At 40.9% G+C, this 26067-nt stretch overlaps 1 protein-coding gene and 1 long non-coding RNA gene across 8 annotated transcripts in view; one reads left to right on the top strand and one right to left on the bottom strand.

Annotated features, from left to right (window-relative positions):
* Positions 1 to 26067, bottom strand: part of CCSER1 (coiled-coil serine rich protein 1) — a 1139724-nt gene that overhangs the window by 704690 nt on the left and 408967 nt on the right. The window lies entirely within an intron of this gene.
* Positions 1113 to 21964, top strand: LOC137547443 (uncharacterized). Its single transcript, XR_011026589.1, has 6 exons — positions 1113 to 1168; positions 12008 to 12103; positions 13399 to 13574; positions 13679 to 13801; positions 17748 to 18042; positions 21811 to 21964. It is a non-coding gene; the product is annotated as an uncharacterized lncRNA (long non-coding RNA).

Here is a 26067-nt window from a genome sequence, read left to right on the forward strand (position 1 = left end):
AAATAGAATGCCAGTTACATAGAAAAAGGCATCTAGCAGCCCCTCAGTACTCTGCAGTGCTTACTAATCAAAGGCAGTAACACTGTGTGGCTGGTGATGTTTGGCTAGGCGCACAGCAGTATGTCTGGCTTCTTCACATCACTGCAGACTGCACAGATATCAAGTCATGTCAGGGCAGTCATGGAACAGTTATAACTATTCAAGTTCCCATGCTAAAGTAAGGAAGTCCTACTTTTAATAAGTGGACAGGTTCAGATTTGTATGAGATTCCTATGTATGAGAAGCATACTTTATATGTAAAGGCTTCTCTTGTCTGCTTACCAAAATGAAAATTGGAGAATTAAACGGAACCTTAACTACTAATAATAAAAGAGTTTAATTTATCTGTGGCTTCTACCAGCCCCTGCATCCACCCTGTGCCCATGTGCAACTGATCCTCTGGTCCCCAGCAGTGAACTAGTTTTGTTTCTGGCGACCGGCCAGTCGGTAGCCACTGCACCTGCGCGGCCCTGGGTGGCATGTCCTCGATCACACTTCTGTCACCTGGAGCGTCCAGCACATGCGCAGTATGAGATTTTTTCGTACTGTGCATGTGCAGGAGGGCAAAGGGAGTGTGATTGAGAACTCGCGGGCTGTGGAGGACTGGAGGATTGGTTTGTCCTGGTGCGGGCACAGGACGTCTGTGGGGGGGCACAGGACGTCTGCGGGGGCGGGGCGATAGAAGCCCCAGATAAGTTTAACTCTTTTTTTTTTCATCAGTTAAGGTTCACTTTAAAGAAAACCTGAACTGAACATTAAAAGTCAAAATAAGCATACACAAGTCATACTTACCTTCCATGTAGTCTACTCCTCAGTGTCTTTCTCCTGTCCCGCATCCTGTTTGTTCACTACGATCAAGGGAATTTTCCGCCCTCCATTTTGAAAATGGCCATTACCCCATAACAGCTTTCTAGTCAGCACACAGTTAAACTGTAACATCGCCCACTTGAGCCATAGGGAAACATGGACATTACCTGGTACATCCGTTTTCCTCTCAGCTATAACTGACAGCAACTGATATTTTACTGACAGCAACTGATATATTTCAGATCTGACAAAATATTGTCAGAACTGGAAGGGATTATTGGCAGAAGAAAATGGTGAGCTTCTGAGAGGAACTGGTGGCAAGGTAACTATGTAATGCGCATTTGAAGTTACCTCATGTGTTTATTTTAAATATTTTTACTCAGTACAGGTTCTCTTAAAAGTTTAACTCCAGTTTTCAAACAAACCTAACCCTTACCAAATACTATTAATATGGTGCAAGTGTTTTAACAAACTGTATTGCACAGGCATATGATTATTCTGATGTTTATCAGGCATCAGCTCTGTAGCTCTGCAGGTTTCATTGGAAAACCTGCCATCCTTTGCTCTCAGCTGTGATGAGGGTGATTACTCCACACCTCGTGTATGTAGAGCCAACATTCTTATGGATGCAGCACACATGAGCCTTTGGCAGAGGCTGAATTTGGAAAGATTGGGCAGATTTAATATAAGCAGATAAGGAATTGGTTAAAGTACATTGATCAGCAGTAAACTGGCTTGTATCAGTGCTTGCACACAGCTTACACTGAAACCACAAAAAAGATAATGAAGTTCATTACCTCATTATATAGTTCCTCTACCTCTTTTCTCTCCCCCTCTTCACCTGTCTCTCTTCCAGGGGCGTAACTTGAAGTAGGCAGGCCCCCAGCAAAACCCTCTTTACCCTACATTTTCCTCCCCCCCTAACATTGCATTACTGGGCCTTCATATACCCGTTATTACCATCAGGTTCTTTGAACACACAGGGCTATTTCATACTGCAAAACGCAATAATAAACGCAATGGGATTGTATTTGCAATGCGACTTTCAATGATTGCACTTTTCGTTAGGGACGGCTGGAATTTTAGACAAACTGCAACATGCACAATGCTTCTGAATGCAAAAAAAAAAAAATGCAGTGGAATCAGAACACATTAGTTTAAATAGAACAAAACATTTTCATGTTAAACACTGTGTGATTGGGTTTTGTGAATCGCATGCGGTGGGAATCGTATCATAAAATACAGCACAAACACTTACAATGTGAAAGAGCCCTAATATGAGTATTTTTGTTACTGTTGCTGACTTATGCAGACTAATTAGAACTACACAATGTTACATTCAAATAGCAGGTGAAACATAATGATGATATCTGTAAGGTTGTGCACCAAGGACATAGTAACAGCACTGCCACTATACATTAAATCAAGCAGCTGAAGAACGCCGAGCTGAAAATGGCTTTAGAATAATCATGGTTACCAATAAGCTGAGCAGTGGCACTCAATGCGAGGTCTCAGCTGCAAATGCTAATCAATGCACATAAAACTGTGGGATGTATAAACAGAAACACATGATGCAAGTATTGCTTTGCCCTGTATAATTCACTAGTGTGTCTATATCTTGAATAGGAAGTACACTTCTCAGGACTACACTGTAAGAAGGACATAATATCTGAAGACAATTTAGAACTGCTTGTATAAAACAGATGGGAATTGTCACAATCAAAGATAAAAGTAAGAGGTAAAAAAATAAAATATTAAAAAAAATTGGATGCATAAAGCAAACCTGTGAGGTGAAAAATCGTATAAGTTCGATACTTACCTAAGTAGTGGGAAGCCTCTGGATGCTCCTGAGGCTTCCCAGATCCTCTGCAATCTCACTCCTGCTGCCTGGGGCATTCCTCTTCTTTTTACATGCATGAGTACAGTCCATACATGCCCTGTGGCATGAAGCCGCACACGCACTGAGGAAAAAGCTGTGTATGAGTGGCTTCATTCTACTGGGCAAGCACGGACCATCCTTGCTCATGCACAGTATGGTCATGCTCGTACCCGGACAGATGCACGGCCATGAGAACATATTCGACAAGCTCTTGTTGAATATGTTCAGAGGGACCTGTGCCAAATCAGGAAAATTGGGTGCCAGAGGCTCTGTGGAAGAAAGGGTGGCGCCATAGGTGCCAATGAAAAAAGACGAGGTTAGCAGTAGTCAAGGAAAATGTGGGTGCCCGAAGATGTGATTAGTGGCAATGATGAGCCCCAAGGCAGCAATTAGCTCAAGCTGCAGCAATAGTTGTGCAAACATACATCAGAAGACTGTCATGGCAAATTCAGCAATCAAATTTTCTATAGACTAATGTAATCCACACCTATGATTTCAAAAAGAAACCGTGGGAACAGATTAGATCCAAGGGGTTATCATTTTCATTTTCTTTTTGGCAAAGTTGACAAAGGCAAGGGGCATTTCTTTCCTGAACTTGATTGTAAGGAGTCATTTTCTTTCATCCTAGTTAACCCACATAACTTTCAAGAACAGTTGTTGGAACAATTTCAGGAGTCCCCAACCTCCCACGGCAAAATAGAAACAGTGTCACCGTCACTTTGTGCATTATTTAGCAAGATATTTATTAGAGAACATTACGTTGCTGACAGTCTTCTGGATTCCCTTATGTCTTTCGATAAATTAATACCTACAAGCATTTGATAGATGAACAGGCATATTATTTAAATCATTGTGCTGCTGGGGATTAGTGGTCTTTCTCAAGATATATACTTTGTGTCAGGAGATTTAAGGGAACAAAGCCAGATTTGCTTTACTTCCTATTGTGTGTCAGATTCTCTCTTGAAGATGGCAATAAAGGAACATTTAAACTGCAAAGCATGTAAAGTAGACACTTCTTGTGAACTCTTAACTACATGTTCTACAGTACATTTAAGTGATGACCCGGGTAAGGTCAGACACATGGGAGCTGCTATAGCTAAAAAAGAAGCCCAGACAAGTATGACTTAAGCTGGTTTTAGAATACAGATTGGCGGCGGCAGTGCACCGTACCACCAAAGACAGGCCTTCGGAGATTACGCGTTAATATGTGGTAATCCCCTACTGGCCAACATCCAAACAGGAAGTGATGCTTGCTTGCACTCACTTCCTGTTTTGAAAATACGTTAGTGTGCAAAAACGTATTGTAAAAGTACGCTTCCGCACTAAAACGCCAATGCTACATTTTTCAAAACACATGGGTCACCATAGACTTACATATCTCCTGGCCCAATGCAGATCGCCGCAGGAACCGTATGGCAACATAGGTATGTGCATGCGTTAGATAGGGCACTTCCAGCACAGCGTACTGTAATGTGGGTAGTATGAACTACCACATAGACTTTTATTATGCTGTGGTGGGGCGCGGTAAAATTACAGTACTGCACCTCCCCAGTGTGAAAGGGACCTAAAGCTTCTCCTGACATGCTTTCTTTATGTCCTTTTGTCTGTACTGCAACAATAGGATAATATACTACATGGTTCCCCAACCCTGTCCTCAAGGCCCACCAACAGTACATGTTTTGTAGGAAACTACACACATTCACAGGTGGGGTAATTAGTGTCTCAGCAGAGCTGATTAACTACTTGTGTGGATTTCCACAACACATGAACTGTTGGTGGGCCTTGAGGACAGGGTTGGGAAACACTGATATACACTTCTCATTCTTCCTCTCAATTCCCAACAGATCGGATCACTGCGATTGAATCTGCCAGAGATCAATGCCCCAACATGCCCACTGCCCACCCCATCATAATATTAATCAATATTCAGCTGAAATCGATCTAAATAATTGCTTCTACTGTAAGGAAGATCTTGATCGAAAGTGTCGGAGTTCAGGACAGCGCTTCAGTTCCACAAATCTATTTGCAGTGTGTGGTAGGAATTGAACCTCTCTGATGAGATTCTGATCTGAGGTAGCTTTTTGCCATGTCAAGTAGCCATCCATAATATTAGGGTATGGGCACCTTTAGCTATGAAATCAACAATTGCTCACACAACGAACGTACTGCTATGGTAACATCATCTTGTTAACAAAGGAATGACACCATCATACAAATTGAGATACCGTTATCCTGTATGTTCTTGGTGTACTCATTGGTAGCTTGGTCTATAAGCAAAGCAACAATAGGGCTACTACTTCCTACAGTTGTAGTCCCCCTTCAGATTGTTTCACTGATGGTAAAGGTAAATTGGGGACAATGCTAATACTGACAAAATGTTCATATTAGATGCAGCTGTTACAGAGAAATACCTTTTGGAACAGTCAGTCACATGAACCTGAGATTAAGCACATGAACCTGTGTACAGAGTATACAGCTGCCAGTTTCTTCCTCTGCATAGAGCCATCACTTCCTGCCACTGCTCGCTCTTATGGAGCATAAGTAGGAGGAGGGCAAGGTCAGTTCTGTGCTCAGTAAAAAAGGCTGTTTGGAGCTCCCTTCCTGACCCTCCTTGTCTACTAAATGGGAGTCCTGATGGGCTGAAAAGAGGGGTTTAGTCAGTAAAACTAACTTAACACAGAAAGTCACCACTGCAAACCCAGCCAGCCAAGTAATAAAGATTAATCATGTAAAAAAATATGGTAACAAAACAACCCACAAACTTAAAAAGGAACTCTAACATACACATGCAGGCCTGATTTTAATTGCTTAAAATGTTATTTTTTTGGTAGTATTTTAGCATGTGTGCAGGCAACAGCACCCTCCCCTGCAGCAACCCCCCAAATTGAGCAATAGTCTATGTGGGTAAGCTTTTACCTGAAGTGACCATGAGAGAATATTTCTGATAACATTTATCCAGCATGTGTACATAACTTTAGGCAACAGAGTTTGAGGTTCACACTGCATTCAGCCTCAGGCTCAGGTGTAAATGCACCCAAAGCCATTTGCATGATTACAATGTACAAATATAGCAAAACATGTGGACTGACTACTTGTGAGGACGATAGGTTGAGTGACAGATTTAACCTGTTCCAAATCTCATAGCTTTGATTTGTATAATTAGAATACAGCACAGAACACAAAATTAACCATCATATGCAAATGGCAATAATAACAAACATACAAGAGAACATTTCACGCTAAACCAAATTTGCGATAAATAGAACATACATTTCTATCAAGTTGTCTACTGACTGCAAATAAAGTTGCCCCCCCAAGTTAATTAGATGAAGAGACCTATGGTATAGTGCATAATTTTTCATCAAAATATAATCAAATCACATGGCAATCAGGCAGAGGGAAGAAAAAAACGTATGTTGCGCAGGCAATCAGGCAAATCAACGCAACTTGTATGTACCGTTTTAATCTGCAATCACACTATTACAATTATATGTAAGCAGTAATTGAAAGAGAACGCCAAGGAGAAAAAATATCAATATATTTTCATGCAAGCATGGTCTGTTATAATAAAATAATTGAAACCTCCTGGGATAAGCAGGAAATTGTCAGAGCAGCTCAGACTATTGAAAGGCCATTATTTTTCAAATGTTTTCACACACAAACCCCATGTAATAATCCAAGGTGAGGCGTGTGTGCAACATTCTACCATTGTTCATGTGACTCCATTTTGTCTCAGTGACGAATAGGCACCATTTTAAAATTAGTCAACCTGCACTCTGTTGTCTGTTTGATAAGTTAGTCTCAGGGGCTTGCATAGAATTAGTGTTACACATCATAGATAACGTGGCACATTGTTTTCAATCTCTTTTCCTTGGAGCCCTCGCTACAGTGCATGGCACACAGACATTAATCATGAACTTGCCCTTTTTCAGTCATGAAGTTTAATGGAAGTCAGGGTAGCGTGCTCATGTTTCCTGATGCATTTATCAAGACTAGGTACACAGCGACAATGTTTTACCATGGATTTTGCTGTAACGCATCGCATACTGGCTGACATTCACAACACAGGTTGAAGCCAAAATGGATTTGTGGCATCCAGATGAAATGCAACTCCTGACCCAGACAATGCAAGTCTCCAGTAAACCTATAATGATGTAACCTTTAATTTCAGAACTGTGCTAATCCACAAAAGTGATTATGTTGATTGGTTAGCAAGAATATTCAAACCGGCAGGAAAGAGAGATTCAAAACAGGCAGGACTTTGGAAAGTTATAGAACAACTGCAGCCACATAGCAAAGCACACATGCTTATTGTCTTTTTTGTGTCACACTACAACATAGCTTTAATGGTTTAAATGCCAGAAGTCATAGCAACAGGTAGCAGCAGAAGGGTTGAGCAAACTAAATACTGTATATCACCGCAGAAAGGCCAACTTTTTGACACCCACATTTTGGGTGTTAAGTTATGGGGTCGGCCTATCCGTAGGTGATTTACAGCGGGGGATGTGTACAGGAGCCTCTGTATGCAGAGTGTGCTACCTGTCCTTACTCCGCCTTACATCCTCTAATGTTCCCAGCAGTTTTCTGAACTGGTTATTACAGTTTTATGCTCACTGCAGTCACACGACATTGAGCCTGGAGCTCTAGTGGTCTGTTCAGAAGCTGCATGGGATACTAGAGGATGAAATTTGCAGCAAGGATAGGTAGCTATAAATACTGCAGCATACTCTGCACCTGCCGGCATGCTCCAATGTGCAATTTTTATGGTGGGGGGGTGAGAGGGGCACATTGGGTGGTCGGGCAAATCGGTAGGTTATAGCTTGTTACAACAGGTTATAGCTTGCCAAGCTGCATGTTTTGCATGTTGTTACTGCATGTATTTACTGTGTAGTTTTATGCCAAATAGATCACTTGTAAAGTACCTGGACAGGTGCTCTTAGACATTTGCCACATCTTGCACCACACACAGTCTGTGCCCCTTCCTTTAGCGACTTAAAGGGACACTTAAGTCAAACAAAAAAAAATGAGTTTTACTCACCTTGGGCTTCCAATAGCCCCCTGCAGCTGTCCGGTGCCCTCGCCGTCTCCCTCCGATCCTCCTAGCCCCACCGGCAGCCACTTCCTGTTTCGGTGACAGGAGCTGACAGGCTGGGGACGCGAGTGATTCTTCGCGTTCCTGGCCACAATAGCGCCATCTATGCTACTATAGCATATATCATATACCATAACGCAGCATAGATGGTGCTAATGTGTCTGGGAACGCGAAGAATCACTCGCGTCCCCAGCTTGTCAGCTCCTGTCACCGAAACAGGAAGTGGCTGCCGGCGGGGCCAGGAGGATCAGAGGGAGACGGCGAGGGCACCGGACAGCTGCAGGGGGCTATTGGAAGCCCTAGGTGAGTAAAACTCATTTTTTTGTTTGACTTAAGTGTCCCTTTAAACATGCAGCAGCCATAACCACACAGAAAATGGACTGAGCAAAGTTTCAAGACATGTTGTTTAGCTGCAGAAGCCTGATTTCACACATAAAAACTAACATCTGCCCACTCTGACTGTTAAGATATTTGATGAAATATTTAGATCTGTGCCTTAAGATAGGTGTTAAAGAGAGTCTGAAGCGAGAATAAATCTCGCTTCAGACCTCATAGATAGCAGGGGCATGTGTGCCCCTGCTAAAACGCCACTATCCCACGGCTTAACGGGGGTCCCTACACCCCCAAATCCCTTCCGTACAGTGGGGGAGCGCTTCCGCATTGGGGCAGGGCTAACCGCCGCAGCCCTGCCCCACGCGCGTCTGTCAGACGCGTATCTCCGCCTCTCTCCCGCCCCTCTCAGTCTCAGGTGGCGATGCGCATCTGATAAACGCGCTGAGAGGCAGGGCTGCAGCCGTTAGCCCTGCCTCCAGGAAGACAAGATTTACGACCAACTCTACGACCAAGGTTTGCGGGGGTGGGTTTGGGGGTGAAGGGACCCCCGTTTAGCCGCGGGATAGCGGCGTTTTAGCAGGGGCACACATGCCCCTGCTATCTATGAGCTCTGAAGCGAGATTTATTCTCGCTTCAGAGGCTCTTTAAAGGATACCAGATGCGAATCAACCTAGAGAAACGGGGGGAGCAGGCATATACTGTCACTTGTCCTGATGCCTAAATCCCCTCCCCCATTCTCGTCTCTCCCCCCGCATTTTACCTAAAATCCCCCTCCGGAAGCCTTTACGGGTTGCTGGGCGCTCTACGCATGCGCATGACTGCCAGTCACAGGCACGCGCTGTGGCATGCGCTCTGGCACGCTTGCAGCCTGGCCAGTGCCTGCGCAGTAGTGCCCAACTCCAGCAACCCGGAAAACGCTGCCAGATGGGTAGAATTTGGGGGCAGAGTGGAGAACGTTTATCTAGGTTGATTCGCATCTGGTATCCTTTAAGTCACTTTCTCCTGATAGTCAATGATTATATTTGCCGATTAGCAGACCAGTACAAACTTGTACTGCTCTCTGCATTGAGAATGTTTTTTTCACACAGGCAATACTTACAAATGTTCCTTTATGTACCTAAGAGTAGGTGCTTAAACTTTAATTTAGGGAGGCCAATCACACTTTAAACTGTCCCTATGATAAGGGCATTACATTGTAAACTCTTTGTGGAACAGAAAATTATTTGAGGGACTGTAAATCTCATAATGTTGTGTGGATTGAGTGTTTAGCTGACACTTGCATTTGGCAAAGACAGATTTGGGCATGTAAATTAATTACAGTAATTGTATGATTTCAGAGGGGCATCAACTAGCTTTTTATACCTGAGATAAACTATATTCTTTTAGCTCCACTGTAACCCCAGTACATATTTTTTTCTATTCAGTAATTCCTTCTAACACTATCACAACTAGGTGTCGTGTTATGGTGTATATCTCCCACTCTCCCAGTAAAGCTTGACAAGAAACTATTACAATGCGAAAAGTTGTACAGAGGCGCCAGTAGGATAAAAGAAACTAAAACGTTAAAATATTCGGGTTGCGGTGGTGGACCAGCCAACCCAAAACAGACACATGTACTGTCGATTTGAAGCAATTACAATTTATTCATATACTCCCCAAAAAAGTTTGCAACGCGTTTCGCAGGCAAAATCCCGATTCTTCAGGCAATAAACAACAGGAGTGATACACAGTACGGAGTCAAGGGATAGTTTTGTTTAATTTTTTAAAATATTTTTTTACACTATTACAATGCAGTCACTTACATACAGCTGAATGATCACATATGGTAGTTAACTTGAACTGGGATGGAAATAGTAGTGAATTAGTACAGTGAAAGCTTGTGTCTTGTAATGAATCCCCTAGACGTTGCATTTATTTCTCAGCATTATTTTTCTGTAGACTTTGAACCTCCATTTACTAGATCTGTCCACTCTTCAACCATTCTAAACTTTTACTGAATGTAAATTGTCGAAATTTCAGTCAAATCACTGCTATATCATTCATCAACAGTCTACGTGCACAAAGCTGCTACGAACGAGTTCAGGAAAAGTGCTTCAAAAACTCTCCAAAAAGTTATCAGTGTTATAGCGGCACACCTCAACTTTTTAATGTAATTACAGCTTTAAGACAGGACATATTATAGCATTATGCTACTTATCACTCTAGCTTTAGGTATATTATAATGCATTTAAGACTCAACTTACATCTAAAATTAAAATAAGTTCTCTGCAACTGCCTACAAATGGCTGGCAATGTAAATGAAGCTCTTTCATGTATATTCTGGGGGCAGTGATATCATGATAGTATCACATTCTATTCTGCCAATCAGAAATACAATAGCTAGAGTCGGATTGAGATTTGACTTGAGGCACTAAACAGCCCAACAAAACCAGCAGTTTCCATTGTGAGTTGTATGTTGCCTCCCTGCGCTGCACTAGCAATCAGTCTGATTATATTATACACTAATAATCAGATGCTATAAAAACATTACTATTGTGATAAAGTGTGGCAGCCAGTGTACAGCAACTCATGATAATAGTTCTGACTGCTAGACGAGCTTGTATGCAATAAGAGAGTCCTGCACTGTCCTGACTGCCAGGCCTCTTATGCAATCTGCACAGGGGACCTGAATGAAGACAGAAGTATAAATAGTAACAAATGAATATGTGATTGCTAACTTGATCCTGTTAACCACTTCCCTACCACATGTTTTTACCACTTCAAGACCAGAGCAATTTTCACATAATGCACCTCCCATTCATTCACCAATAACTTTATGACTACTTAACACACTGAAACGATCTATATATTATTTTTTGCGGGACAAACTAGGCTTTCTTTGGGCAATACTTTTTGCTAAGAATTATTTTATTATATATGCATTTTACAGGGAAGAAGAAGAGAAAATTTGCAAAAATGTATCATTTCTTAGTTTTCAGCCATTGTAATTTTTTTTAAAAAGTGCTATTGTAGGTAAAACAGTCACATTTTTTTTGCCCATTTGTCCCGTTTATTAAAACACTTAAATTGCGTCCCTAGTACAATGTATGGCGATAATATTTTATTTGGAAACAAAGGTGTATTTTTTCAGTTTAGTGTTTTTTTTTTATACTATAAACATAATTATAGGCTTTTATTTACAAAAGCAACATTAATATATCGACATAACATACATATTTAAAAAGTCCCTAAGGTAACTATTTATGTAGGTTTTTTTTTTATGTTGTAATTTTTTTTTTTTATTTACAAGTTTTATTTTGGTAACTATGGGTTAGGGTGGAAGGGGTTTAACAATAGTAAATATTTAAATAAATGTCTGAATGTAAGAGTGTATTATGGTATATTGGGGTGTATATGGATGTATTTTACTTTTTGGCCACAAGATGGCACTACACTTAGCTCACTGTCTGCTGTTTACAGCAGATAGGAACGAAACTGTTTGTAACAGTTTCCTTGGGGTTATGAATGAGAGATGCTCTCTCTCCCATTCATATCGGCACGGGGATCAGGGCTGAGAATGGATTATTCTCATGCCCAGAACACAGAAGAACGGGGATGCGGCGGAAACGGCGCTGGAATCGCAATTGGCGGCGGTGAGTAAACAGTGCGTATATATACGCCCCTGATCTGCTAGAGGTAAACACAGGGGTGTATATATACGTAGCAGAAATCTGGAAGTAGTTAAGCTTTACAATTACTTACCATAAAGCTTTAAAAAATCCAAAACAGTTTTTTGGGGTGAGTGCTAGGAAACTCTTTAATTCACAGAAGTTCAATGAATTGCTAACTTTTCTGACTTGATGCTATATTTATTATAGTTTGTTTGCAGTGTTTGGATTAGACAATGTACTAAGAAACACAAGTAGAAAGAAGAAAGTGAAGTTTTTCCTCATCCCAGGAGGAGCATATTAAAGGTAACTAGACTGATAACAATTTCATTAATATCTAAGCACAATAACAAACAAAAAAAGCCTCTTCTGCTGGTGCTTTATTGTTGTCCTGTGTCCTCAGGAAGAGGCTTACTATAATTTCCCACCCAGACAGGAAGTGGGTAAGAATGAAAGAGACGGTACCCAAAAACTTTTTTTTATCTTTTAATGTAGAACAGGGAAGAGTGAGATTCTGCAACTAGTTTTTATTCATTTGCCTTATTCTCTGTCCATAGATATGCCAGCTATCATATTAAAGCCACAAAACACCAGTAAAAAAAAAGGCAACATCACCAGCAAAGCTATTGAAGGTCCCCATTCTATTGCTTCTCTACTTTTTGCTCTTTGCCACTTTTGGTTACTAGAACTATAGGAAAGAAAACAATCTACCAGCCCTGTCAATCAAAGCTCCTCCTGTTGCGTGCGCATAGTACTTGCCATTGGAACAGTGGCGTAGCAATAGGGGATGCCGAGGTTGCAACCGCACTGGGGCCCTTGACCCAGAGGAGCCCACTGGGGGCCATACTTCATCTATCTTATTAGCTTTTATTGGTGTTATGCTGATAAACAAATCTATATGTGCACTGAATAGTGGTAATCCTTAACAAGCTATTTTCTTACTCTGATTACACCTCGCTGACACTGCAGCTATCTTTTGTATGTTTTGGGGCTCATATCAATAGAGTTCTTGGGGCCCCATGTAAAACTCACAGCAGGGCCCCAAGCTCCTTAGCTACACCACTGCATTGGAACATGATGGCCATGTTGGAAAATGTAGCAGGAGATCCTCACTTCCATCGCTATAGTTTAAAGTTACCTTCAAAGTTACCAAGAGATGAGTGAGGACCAATATGAGCCTTTCCGAGAGAGTGAATCTGTTTTCTCCCAACAGGTAAATGCTTTTGTAGTGCCCAGAGTTCTATTTTAAGTTGATAGCTCATGACTTGTAATGAATGTAATGCATGCAGTTGCTATATATGGCCTGTCACAAATCTATGTGGTTGTTTGTCTCTTTCCATAATAAAGCTAAAATTAGTTTTCCTTATGCAAGTAACTTTGCATACTGAACGTTATAAACACAGAAGACAGCCAGCTTTTTAGTTTCACTGTATAAAATAATAAATTAGATGACAAAACAGTTGAAGATGAATTGCAAAGGAGTATAAAAATAATATTTTGAAACAACTGTCCTAATATACAAGACAATGATTCCTTTTTGTATTGCGGCACTGACATGCTTTCATATTCTTCAATTTCTGCTCCATTCTTTATTTTATTAGGCATGTAAACAACTTACCTTCACATTTTCATTTCCCATCAAGAGATGTCAATCTGAAAATATGGTTATCTAAGTTCTCGCTCAGAGAAGGTCTGCAGAAACATTACCATAGCAACCCCAAGTGTAGGCCTTGAAAATTTGTGCTCAGCAAGGCATCGTTACTGAAGAATTCAACAGGTCAGATCTGCAAGTGCTTTATCATTTCAGAACCGGCGTTTGTTTTAATATATTGCTACCATATAACAGACATTTGTTTATCTATTCTACCTTTTAATCATCAGCTTCAGATTTTGGCAGTGATGCGAGTATGCGTGGGAGAAAAAAGGTGTATGGAAACTTCTGTGTGCCACGTAGTGCTAAGGTCAAGTCCGGCCAGGAAGACTAAAATGCCACAATTATTTGAGGTGTCATATTTTAGCAACTACACTATATTCTGCTAATGGTTTGCATATAAACAAATATTCACCTGATTAAAGTGGCAGAGTCAGTAACATATGTATTGTACTGTCCATGTCTTTAGTTCAGTGAATTTTATACAGTACAATAAAAAAAAACCTGTTCTTGGCATTTTACATTTTTATTCCCTCTGACTGAAACCAATCCTGATGTCATTTCCTGCCTCACTCTTTTATTTTCTCCTACAGACTGCACTGTTATATCTAGCTTGCTTTGTAAAAACATGTGAGCACAACATAGATCATATTTCAGCAGCTCACTGAAACTCCTTCAGCCAATCAGTGAGGAGCAGGAATGTGGGATGGGTGATGACAAGCATGCTTCTCGTCGGCAATGTACCAGATAGAGCCAGGCTGACTGAGGTTAGATTTGTTACAGCAGAAAAATTTCTGATTAGATTTGAGTGCGTACAATGCAGGGTCAGGTTGCAGGCTGAATAATAAACACAGAGCAGTGGGTAAATGGACTTTGATTTTATGGCTGACAATCCTGCTTTCACACACTACCTCTTCTAGAAATAGGAAAAAAAAGTTTTAATCTAGTTTAATATGTTTAATAGTGAATCAGAACACAAAACTATTGTACAAGTATTTGCTTTAGTAACACAAAATGATTCATGTATTATGTTTAAAATATAAGCAATCCTTAATTCAATCCTTGCTATTAAAATACTCAATTTTTTTTTATTGCCTGGCCTGTTAACAATTACAACTGTTTAGACAAGCAGACCTCATTATTGTCTCCTGTCCTGGGTTACATCTGAGAAAACCTCTTCTAAACCAGCATCTTTTCCAGATGCCCCATTTCCACAGCACATTAAACGTGTGCGCTTACTGAGCAGCTCAGCCTCCTGGCTGCTGGCTATGAACACTTTCTGGATACAACTTTATGCAGCTGAATGACATTGTTTGGAATTGTAACACCAGGCATGTCATTGTTTGACATGCAGTGGTGTTGCCTGGTATCAAATGACTGCAATATGTCTGAGGACAGCAACCACAGGGCTCAGGTGTACGTCCATGGGGGGAGGGGGGGGGGCACACTACCAATCACCTCTTCAGTGCAGAGGAGCAACTGACAGGTGGTCCATTCACCACCTTCCTGTGGAAAAGGGGCCTTACAATGGTCCTCAACTTTGATACATATACAATGTAGTATTTCTATTTAAACCCATAGTTTGTTAATTCTTCCATTGCTGGGAGTTAAAACAGTGATGTATTTCAAAATCTACTATCTGCAAATTACAGCTAGTATTATTATCATTAGTACTGCTTTTATTTAATTATTTATAAAGGGTCAATAATTATCACTGCTAAAACTCGATTGCATGCAAAGACTTGATTATGGAACTTGCATTGGTGATGTGAACAAAACTTTGATGAAGTAATTAAACTTGGTAACTAAAGAAACACAACATACTTTCTCCTTGCTCTTTTATACTACAAAATGGGTGTGCATAAAACAAAGGCTCTTATTTTTATGTTCTGTTTAAATTAACACTTTTTCCTAAACAGCAGTCATGGCAAATTTGCCTAGCTGAAATGAACAACAAATAGAAGTAATGACCCTTTGAACTTAATCCCTAAAGCCGCATCTACACGAGTAGATGCGGGCGCGATGCTCCTTATCAATCGAGCCGCTGATGCGGCTCGATTGATAAGATCCGAAAGGACGGATCTCCGCACCGCCGATTCCCTGCTCGATCCCCGCGAGGGGACAATGGCAGGGAATTGTGCGGGAGTTAAGCGGCGCCGGCGGGGACGAGCGGGCACGAGCGGGGAATCGATTGCGGCGCACGCGCGGCGAGCGGGGACACGCCGGGCACGCGGAAGAGGCGATCCGGCGGCTAATCGAGCCGCCGGATCGCTACAACCTCTCCCCGTGTAGACGGGGCTTTAAGCTCTAAATCCTTATCACAAGCATTTCCTCACTCAGATAATACTCTTTTGGCTTTAGTGTTCAGGAAGTTGTCAGGAAAAAGACTGAATTGGACAAGCTGTTTGACAACCTAATTTACATTAATTACAACTCTAGTTTTTTAACTATTGCTGTACTAAAAAACAGAAAGGGACTACAGACAATTTCTTAGTACTACAAGTACTACATATACCTATGTTTATCTCATCATGTCAAATAAAAGCACACTCAAAGCAGTAAGTTGTACTGTCAATAATATACAGTATACAAACAGCAAAAAAAATTATAAGGCCCCAATCAGATGATTGAAAAAAAAATCTCAAGCAACTTAAAGCGGTATTGTCACCATAAAAATCAAATTTCAGCAGCAACTGGTCTGAGTGTATTACGTGATAAAGATGCTAATTTTGCATTCAAAACATTCAAAACTTTTTCTGCTGTTATGATTTGGAGTTATCACATACTTTAGGAGCATTGGCCCTTCAGTAGTCGGTGCCAAAAAGTTGAATGCTGGGAGTTCTTTTTATCTATAATTTATTCCTCCTCTTCCATGTATTTCCCTGCCTAGCTGCTTATCAGAAACACCCTCTGATAACTTGTGTTTACAAGCAAGGGTGAGGTGTAAATAAAAGTAAGTAAATAAAAAGACAGCGCAGTTCCTAGTATACACCTCAGTGGGAGTGTCTGAAGGCTCTGGGAGGAGGGCAGCTAATGAATAAACAATGAGCAAGAGAAGGGAGGGGGGGGGACAAGAGTCAGGGAGGATATGATGTCAGCATTAGCTTGGCAAAATGGCCACTGCCTAGAATAGTATTCTCTACTTCTCCTTTATAAAATTCTCAGGAATCATTACGTGGATAGCACAATACATCTGTTATGTAAGTAGAAGTAGTATTTATCTACTTATATATCTATTTTTTATTTCTAGGTTAGCATGGGTGTTGCTTGTTCTTTAATGACGACAAGATTTGACATCCAATAATAAAATATCTAAATTAGCTCAAAGAAGAAGTAATATAAATTGTTTTACAAAAGGCTGGTTGGAGCTCCCTTACTTACTTACAAATATATTGCATAATATTTTTTTACCAGAGATCACTAGTCTGTTTTCAGGGATGTACTGATCCTGATAATGTATATCATACTCAAAGTCTTGTCAAACACTTGAATACTAATTGCACTATGTATTGATAGTACATTGACACCCTAGCTAGCTCTCATAAAGTCACCTCAATCAAGGTTTTCAAGGCTTATTAGAAAAAAAAAAGATTCTCTCAGCTAGTGGATGGACAATTTTCTTGTAGGAAACTTGACTTACTTCTCACTGAAGCTCTTTAAAAGACTGAACAAGTTTGTACTAATGAACAATTATTACATGAATTAGAAGTCACGTCTTCCCAATATAAAACCACATGGCATTTCTAGACCTTCACTGCAGTCTTTCATTAGTAAAAGAGTATGGTACTATCTTGAACTTTCAGAGAACTGACAACTGTAATGTAAAGTATAAATTACGCTGTATAACCCCTTTAGTGGCTCTTATAAATAATTGCAAAGATGCTCAGGCAATTGCAGGCTATTCTCTGCTGTAATGAGTCTCTCTGGACACAATTTGTTTGCCCAGTTGGCCTTGGTCAAGTCATTTTTTTAGATGAACAAACAAGTTCCGCTATCTTCTTGTAAGTTACATATTTGCTTTCATTGGTTCTGACACAGTTTCACTGAAGTACTGATACTTAAAGTTGGATAAAACTCCATATTGACTGAAAAAAATAATAATACAGTGAGAAATTACTTATTTAGCGTACCTATCCTGATATTCTTAGCATTCATTGTCAGATTTAGGAGAAATGTGAAATGCAAAAAAAAAGAAAATAATAATAATAATTCTACTGATTTCCATTGTTACTGTTTCTTTGTGATGCCAAAAGTGACCTATTTTCTGCATTTCCTTTTTTTTCTTTTTCTTTTCTCCAGTTCAGCTCAGTAATTAATTTTCCCTCTCTACTGCAACAAGTTACTGTCCCTCCCACAGCAAACATAATCTAGACAACAGGCCTGCATCACTGTGCAAACTCTTGAAAGGGAGGGGAAAGTCAATTACCTTCTGGCCATAGTGTCCTTATCCTATCTGAAATAGGAAGAATCCTGTTATTTGGAAACAGCTGATAGGGAGGCAACATGGCAGCACACATGGATGCAGCAGTTTGGTTCTCTTTGTTCCAGTACTGTGTGTGTCCTCCATGCTGTTCTTTACTATCTGGAGCAGCAGGTGAGTTATGCCCAATTGCTTTTTATTGATTTTAGTTCTGTTTTTAATATTATTTTACCTCATAGGTTGGTGACTAAATTGTTGGACATAGGGCTCCCATATTCCACATGTTTTTGGATTAACCACTTATCCTGCCCACGGTGCTACATCTATGCCACGCAGGACTTCAGTTCAAGCACAGAGGCGCAGATACTGGTCTTCTACTTCTAATGTGTGGCACAGGAAGATGCGCGCCCACAACCTCCCCTCGCGGCAGTGTAGTAGTACACTGATCAGTGAATGAGAACACAGTTCAAAGATCACTGGCATCAATGAGAAGCCGGTAGTCATTGATAAATTTAAAGTGAAAGCACATGCGCTAAACTTCCTGTGTACTGTTCACAATATTCAGGATTAAACTGGGAGGGGGAGGGCATCTAGTGGTTAAATAGTAAAATGACACCCTAATACATTAGATTACATAAAAAAAACATGAATCCCCCCTTAAAATTAACCCCTTACCTTCACCACTCTTCAATAGTAACCAAAATAAAACATTATTATAAAAAAATGACATTTTAAAAAAGTACATTAATAGTTACCTTAGGAACTCAACTTTTTTAATATGTATATCATGAGAGTATATTATTGTTCGTTTTGCAAATAAGGGCTTGTAATAAGTGATGGACGCAAAACTGAAATAATACACCTTTATTTACAAATAAAATGTTGTCACCATACATTGAAAAAGTGACAAATTTTAAACATTGTAATAACCTGGACAAAGAGACAAATAAAATGTGTGGGTTTTACCACCAGTAGCACGTTTTATATCAAAACTATAATGAGAAATAATGCATTTTTTTCTATTTTTTTCTTATTATTCCTGTTAAAATGCATTTAGAATAAAATCATTTTTAGCAAAACATACCACCCAAAAAAAGCCTAATTGATGGCGCAGAAAACAAGATATAGATAACTTTGTTGTGATAAGTAGTGATCAAGTTATTGGCGAATAAATGGAAGGAGCGCTGAGTGATCATACTCAGAGCTTTAGGCTGTCTCCAACCAGCACCCACCTGTACAGTCTGCCTGCACTGGTGCGTGAACCTTGCATTTATTTATGTGACACGTGAGTTCCATCAGCACAGAGCAATAAATTGAACTGCAAGTAGTGCCGGGCCTTTGCTGCTTATGTTGCACTAGTGTTTGAAACTATACATACTGGAATTGACATGCTTTTATGATAAAATGGGACTTAAACCAACAGACAAAGCAGGTATATAAACTTTTTGAACAGAGCTAAATTTTAGGATATTTTAAGTACATGTGTAGAAGAACATCAATGAGTGACTGAGTTGCTACCATTAGTCACTAATAATACCAGCTAATTACTGGGACTTATCACTAGCAACTAGCCAACGGATGTCTTTGTTAAAATGTATTGAAGTCTTAACACAGCTACTGGTTGCTGTGACAAGTTGCTAGAGACTCAGTCACCCATGTGACATTGCCCTCACTTTCTTAGAGGGAGAACAAGTGTATATTGTATGTGATTATGTGTACTTAACTATATCCTAAATACATTTTCAACAATAAAAACTGAAATACAAAAAGTGTGGCAGTGCTATGGTTATGATTTACTCGATTTCCTCAAGATAGAACAGTAGTGGAAAGTGGAAAGGTTCCCATATACCTAGCGATGTACAGGCAAATCAACCAAGAAGCGGATCTCTCACTGATCGAATATGACCTGAGAGAGATCTGTTGGTTGCCCATTTACTGCGGGCCAGGCCAATCCCCTATTGTTTTCAGCATGACATTTCTTGGGAACTGGCCTAGTGATGCCGCATCCACCACCTCTGCCACTGTCCCTCCTAATGTTAATGTGCCCCCCTCCCACACACACACATACCCGTGCATTAAAATCTCAACTGTTCCAGCGACCGCTAGTATCCAACTGCTTCTGCTTCCCCATTTGCATGCCACATATAGCACATAACACGTGTGTTCCATTGCACTCATCCCATGCCCCAATATTGCATGAGGTTATCACTGCGCATCTAACCAACCACATTTGCCTGACATTTACCTGCATGTTCGATGGATATATTTGACCGATTTTAGCCCAAAATTGGTCAAGTCGCTGATTGGGCATGCTTGTCGTGGCACCGATTTAAATCTGATTTATCAAATTATTAAATAGGATGGCCAATTGTTCGCAAAATCACTAGATGCATGGCCACCATAAGTGATGTCATAGCAATAGCATACTATGTAACAGCAGCAGTTTAATAGTTGAGACAGAAGGGATTTGAAAGCGAATTCCATGAAAGAGAAACACATGAGAAGTCCTGGATACTACAGCATAAAGAACTGATTCCATTGGAGGATTTAGAACTCTCTGAGTAACTGGAAATCACTGAAGAACTGACAAAAAAAGCATTTAACCTCCCCGGCGTTCTATTGAGATCGCCAGGGCGGCTGCAGGAGGGTTTTTTTTATATAAAAAACAATCTATTTAATGCAGCCAACTGAAAGTTGGCTGCATGAAAGCCCACTAGAGGGCGCTCCTGTTGCATATTTCTGATCGCCTCCGGCGACCAGAAGTAACAAGAAGGGCCGCGATGAGCGGCCCTACTTGTTTTGCTTTTCTCGTCGCCATGGCGACGAGCAGAGTGACGTCATGGACGTCAGCCGACGTCCTGACGTCAGCCGCCTCCAATCCAGCCCTTAGCGCTGGCCGGAACTGATTGGTCCGGCTGCGCAGGGCTCGGGCGGCTGGGGGGACCCTCTTTCGCTGCTGCTCGCGGTCGCCGCAGAGCGGCGGCGATCAGGCAGCACACGCGGCTGGCAAAGTGCCGGCTGCGTGTGCTGCTTTTTATTTGATAAAAATCGGCCCAGCAGGGCCTGAGCGGCAGCCTCCGGCGGTGATGGACGATCTGAGCTCGTCCATACCGCTCAGGAGGTTAAACAGCACATAGGAAGAAGAGGAGTCATGGCATATGTGTTTATAGAGATGAAATCAACAAGTTTGCTGAAAATTGCCCTTTCAAATGTTTACTGTTTTTTCGGACCATAAGATGCTCCCACGGGTAAAAATAAAACAATAAACCTGGTGCATCCATGGTGCAGGGGCATCTTGTGGATCTTCTCCAACCCAAGCTGTCTCTATCTAAGCTATAGTAACCCCCACCTACATTAATAATACTGCCCCCCCCCAAATTGCAATAATCCCCACCTACACTAATCCCACTGCCCCCAAGCTGCAATAATCCCCACCTACTCTAATCCCACTGCCCCCAAGCTGCAATAACCTCCACCTACACTAATCCCACTGCCCCCAAGCTGCAATAACCTCTACCTACACTAATCCCACTGCCCCCAAGCTGCAATAACCTCCACCTACACTAATCCCACTGCCCCCAAGCTGCAATAACCTCCACCTACACTAATCCCACTGCCCCCAAGCTTCAATAACCTCTACCTAAACTAATCCCCAATCCCCCCCCCCAAAAAAAAAATAGCATATACTGACATGAAAAAGGCTGCTGTAACAATTAATTATCCATGGCAGTGCTTACTCCTGTGCAGTCCCAGGGCAGATATTTGAGTGGGGCATTGTTGAGGAATTTCCTGTGAATTTTCAAAGGAAATAATGTTGGCAAGTTTATAAGTGTTAGAATGTAGAAGGTGTCTGGAAAATGTACAGGCTTGATTGTTGTCCCCTCATTGTGGGAGAACCATCAACTGTCTTAATCAACTGTTTCCATTTCATTTTCCATCTAGACAATCAGGAATTTGTCACTCATTTCTGCAGAGAGTGGATCCCGTGGAGAAGAATCACAAGTTGGAAAGTTTAGTGAAATCAAAACACACACATTCCTTTCATTATTCATTGCTGAAAAATAAAGGAAACCAATGCAGCAACAAAGAAACCAAGACAAGGTCTCAGTAAAATAATTGTCTGTAAAAACTAAACAGGTTGTAACACTTTATTTTGACTATGAATGTTTGGTTTAGACAGCCAACTGTCTGAAATGAGAAAAAGATATTCAAGAATATGGTAACGCTACTTCAGACACTACTGGTCACTAGAGATGAACCAATTTTCCGATTTTCGGTTCGCGAACTGGGTTCGCCAACTTCCGCAAAAGTTTGGTTCGCGGGAGCTTTCACAAACCGTATTAGACTTCAATAGGTAGGCGAACTTTGAAAACTAGAAAAATTTATGCTGGCCACAAAAGTGATGGAAAAGATGTTTCAAGGGGTCTAACATCTGAGTTATTGCATGGATGAGTGAGATACACGCCAAAAGTCCCGGGGAAAAAAATCTGGATTTGACACAAAGCAGCGTTTTAAGGGCAGAAATCACATTGAATGCTAAATTGCAGACCTAAAGTCCTTTAAAACATCTTGCATGTGTATACATCAATCAGGGAGTGTAATTAGAGTACTGCTTCACACTGACACACCAAACTTACTGTGTAACGCACCGCAAACAGCTGTTTGTGTAGTGACGGCTGTGCTGGACTGGTGCGCACCATGGCGAGAGTGCAGGCCGTGGCGGTTTTAAAGCCCATATGGTCGCTGATCAAATCTGGTCTGTCCACAATGAAGCAACAACATTATTATCGTGGGTGTGCCCTCCCGACACACTCATGTGGGTGTGCCCTCCCCCCCGCCCGACACACTTATATAGCCGTCGGTCATTGCTTCATTGTGATATGCAAGCCCCTTCACCGCGGCAAGATAATGATCACGAAGGGGAATTGACACATGTACATGTCTTTTGTTTTGTTCATATTGGGGGTGATGAAGTGAAAGGTATGCACTGACTTGACTAATACAATGTGCAGTCACACAGGTGCAGTTAACAGGTATGCACGGAGTGGTATATCACACTGCGTGCACTCACGTAGGTAAGTGGGTGCACTGAACACAACAGGTAGGTATATGCAGTGATGGGTATTACAAATGTGCACCTGTCACACACAGACAGGTACCGGAAAGGCACAGTGACACTGCGTGCACTCACGTAGGTAGGTGGGTGCACTGAAGTGAACAACAGTTAGGTATATGCAGCGATGGGTATTACAATGTGCACCTGTCACACACACAGGTAGTCACTGAATGGGCTGGGCCTGGCAGTGGCACACACAGTAGGAATTACCAAGGCTGTCTATGCAACACAAGTGTCTGTGGGACACACACACAAAAGAAAAAATAGATCACAAGAACAAGATTAGCTCTCAAAAGAGCTCTTGAGGGGTGCTTTTTAGCAATAAGAATCAGCAAGGAGCAATCTAAGAAGCCTAAAAGAACCTAACTAAGCTTTCCCTATAGGTCTCTGCACAGCAGCTCTCCCTTCTCTAATTACTGCAGGCACACAAGTGAGTGAAAAGCCTGACTTTGCCTGCCTTTTATAAGGGGGGGGGGGGCTCCAGGAGGGAGTGTAGCCTGATTGGCTACAATGTGCCTGCTGACTGTGATGTAGAGGGTCGAAGTTGACTCTAATGATGCACTATGGGGGCGAATCGAACTTCTGGAAAAGTTTTCGTTCGCTCGCGGACGTGAACCAAAGAAATTTGCTGGGAACCATTCGCCAGTGAACCGTTCGGGCCATCTCTACTGGTCACATGTTTATTCCACAGAGAAGAACAACTAACAAGACTTCATGATCAATAACGTCCTATTTTTCCAGATACTGATGAAGTGGCTAGTGATTTTATGACACATGGTGGGTTATTCAGTAACGCAATATAAAGGTGGAATCACAAAAAGTGGTGATCACACATTTACCAAGCAAAAAATATACTATACAGTATATGCATGCTGGTGACCCCTGATGTCATATAGGAATTCACAAAGTGATTCCATCTGTTCGCAGTGGCAATGACAGCTCTCCTTTTAAATATTTCACCTTTATTTTTGGTAATTTTCAGAAAACCCTTGTCCAGTTTTATGAAAAAAGGTCTTGTCCTCCTCACTTCCCCACTTCAGTTCATTAACATGGCAAGTGTGGAAGAAGAGCGAATGTAAAGAAAACATATACAGCTGTCAAGAAATATGTACACAGATAAATTCAAGAGAACAAGTATTTAATTGTGTTCATAAAATTATATTTTTACTTTATTAGACCTGACCTATTCCTTATTCTTTACGGTAGAGATCATTGGAGGACAAACTGTAGGTAATCATGGAGTCTTGGTTTGAGCTTTATAACATTTCTCTGCTATTGAGTGACAAAACCTTGCAATACTCATCTGAGTCCTATCAGAACATAGCAAGATATGCTGAAACATCAGTAAAGTAGCATCTGTGTAGGGACCATGGTGAGAATATTTGTAAATAAAAGTTTCTTTGCAAGTGCAAGGAAAATACAATGGACATTTGAATACCATAATATTGGATAGGAGTGCTCACCAGTTCTGCACTCTTTGTTTTTGTTAATTACATAAAAAAAATCTAACGAGTGATAGTTTGGGGCCAAGTGCCGTACAGACTAATATACTGGCTCACCACTTGCTTAGTATAGTATAACTATAGCTACTAGAATAGCCTTTTTACTATGTCATATTTATGGAATGAGCTGATATGAGCCTGCCCCTCTGTGTGTATTATACATCCCATGCACTGCAATTTATTTATTTAATTATTTTTTTTTTACAAATTTATTGCAATTTTTCGCATAAGTGTTGCATGCATTTTTTTTAATACTCTGATAGATCTGCAATACTGTTTACATGATAACATAGTACTGTATAGTCTAGTTTTTCTCTTATATTTTAATTTATGTATAATTTATTGCAATTTTTCGGATAAGTGTTGCATGCAATTTGCAGGTTACCATTTATTTTATGTAGCTCATTATAGCAACGTTTTCTGTCTTTGTCTACAGTTTTTTATCCCCTATTCTATTGCCTGATGAAGCTGCCTGTGCCTGCGAAACTCATTGCATTTCTTGGGGTACTCTTAATAAATTCAATTGTTTGATTCAGATAGTTGTTCGTGTCTGCTTTCTGGAGGTAAGTTCACCACTGCCTCCCTAGCAATTTTAAAGTTTTTATCACTTTGTATCCTGTTGGTGCCTCTGTTCTCTAGCAAAGATACTTGCTTAGTAGCTGTGGAGGGGAGAAGAGATGACAGTGCACTGCATGATGGGCAAGGTAAAAAGGGCAACAATGTGTTCATTTGAAATGATCCAGCACTCTGAATCTTCCAGGCACACTGGATTCATGGGAGAGATGGTCTTGACTGGCCGCCCAGTCGAGAACACTGTAGCATGTGTACCGACCCTTAACATCCTGTTCCTTTTTACAATGGACTATGACACAGAAAAAAAGGAACAAATCCCCAAAGGAAGGCATGGACAAAAATAAAAACGTGTTAGTTGTCCGACTCTTCACCACTGTATTCAAAGCTAAAATTAACTATGTAGGTGACAAGTGGGGGTCTGGAGCACTTGGAGATCTTTCAGGAAGGAGAAAAAACACAGGAGAGAGACAGGGTCCCTTTATGGTGTAGTATTTCAGTGATATATGGTGAGGAAAGATAATAAAACCAGCAACCATGAACCAGCAACCATAGTAAACAGATTGCATATGGCATGTCCAGCCACCTGATGGAATATGTAGATCCTTGAATGTTTTGTTCACTCTTCAGAGAAAGGTATAATATGGAACAGAAGGGTCTCCTTACATAGGGCCAATGACTGACCAAACTAAGAACCACCCCCTGTAAGGGGCTGGGCAAATATTAGGGAGGGAAGAAGACACCCGCCAAAATATATTTTAAAAAAAAAGTTTAAAAGGTAAGAAGAATTTACCTCAAATAGTGAAATGGCTCCAGCCATGCTGCACTTGTCTCTAAGACACTGTTATTCACCTGAAGAAGTGTGTTATTGCACGCGAAACGTGTTGTCCAGTTACATCCAATACATTATATTTTTTTCCACATTGTGGGTCACTATTTGGTGCAAGTGATCCTTTACTTTTAAACTGTTTTCATATTTTTTAAGGTGCCACCTTCTCTCCCTAATATGTA

The sequence above is a fragment of the Hyperolius riggenbachi genome, chromosome 1 (genome assembly GCF_040937935.1).
Source record: "Hyperolius riggenbachi isolate aHypRig1 chromosome 1, aHypRig1.pri, whole genome shotgun sequence".
NCBI classification, from domain to species: Eukaryota; Metazoa; Chordata; class Amphibia; order Anura; family Hyperoliidae; genus Hyperolius; species Hyperolius riggenbachi.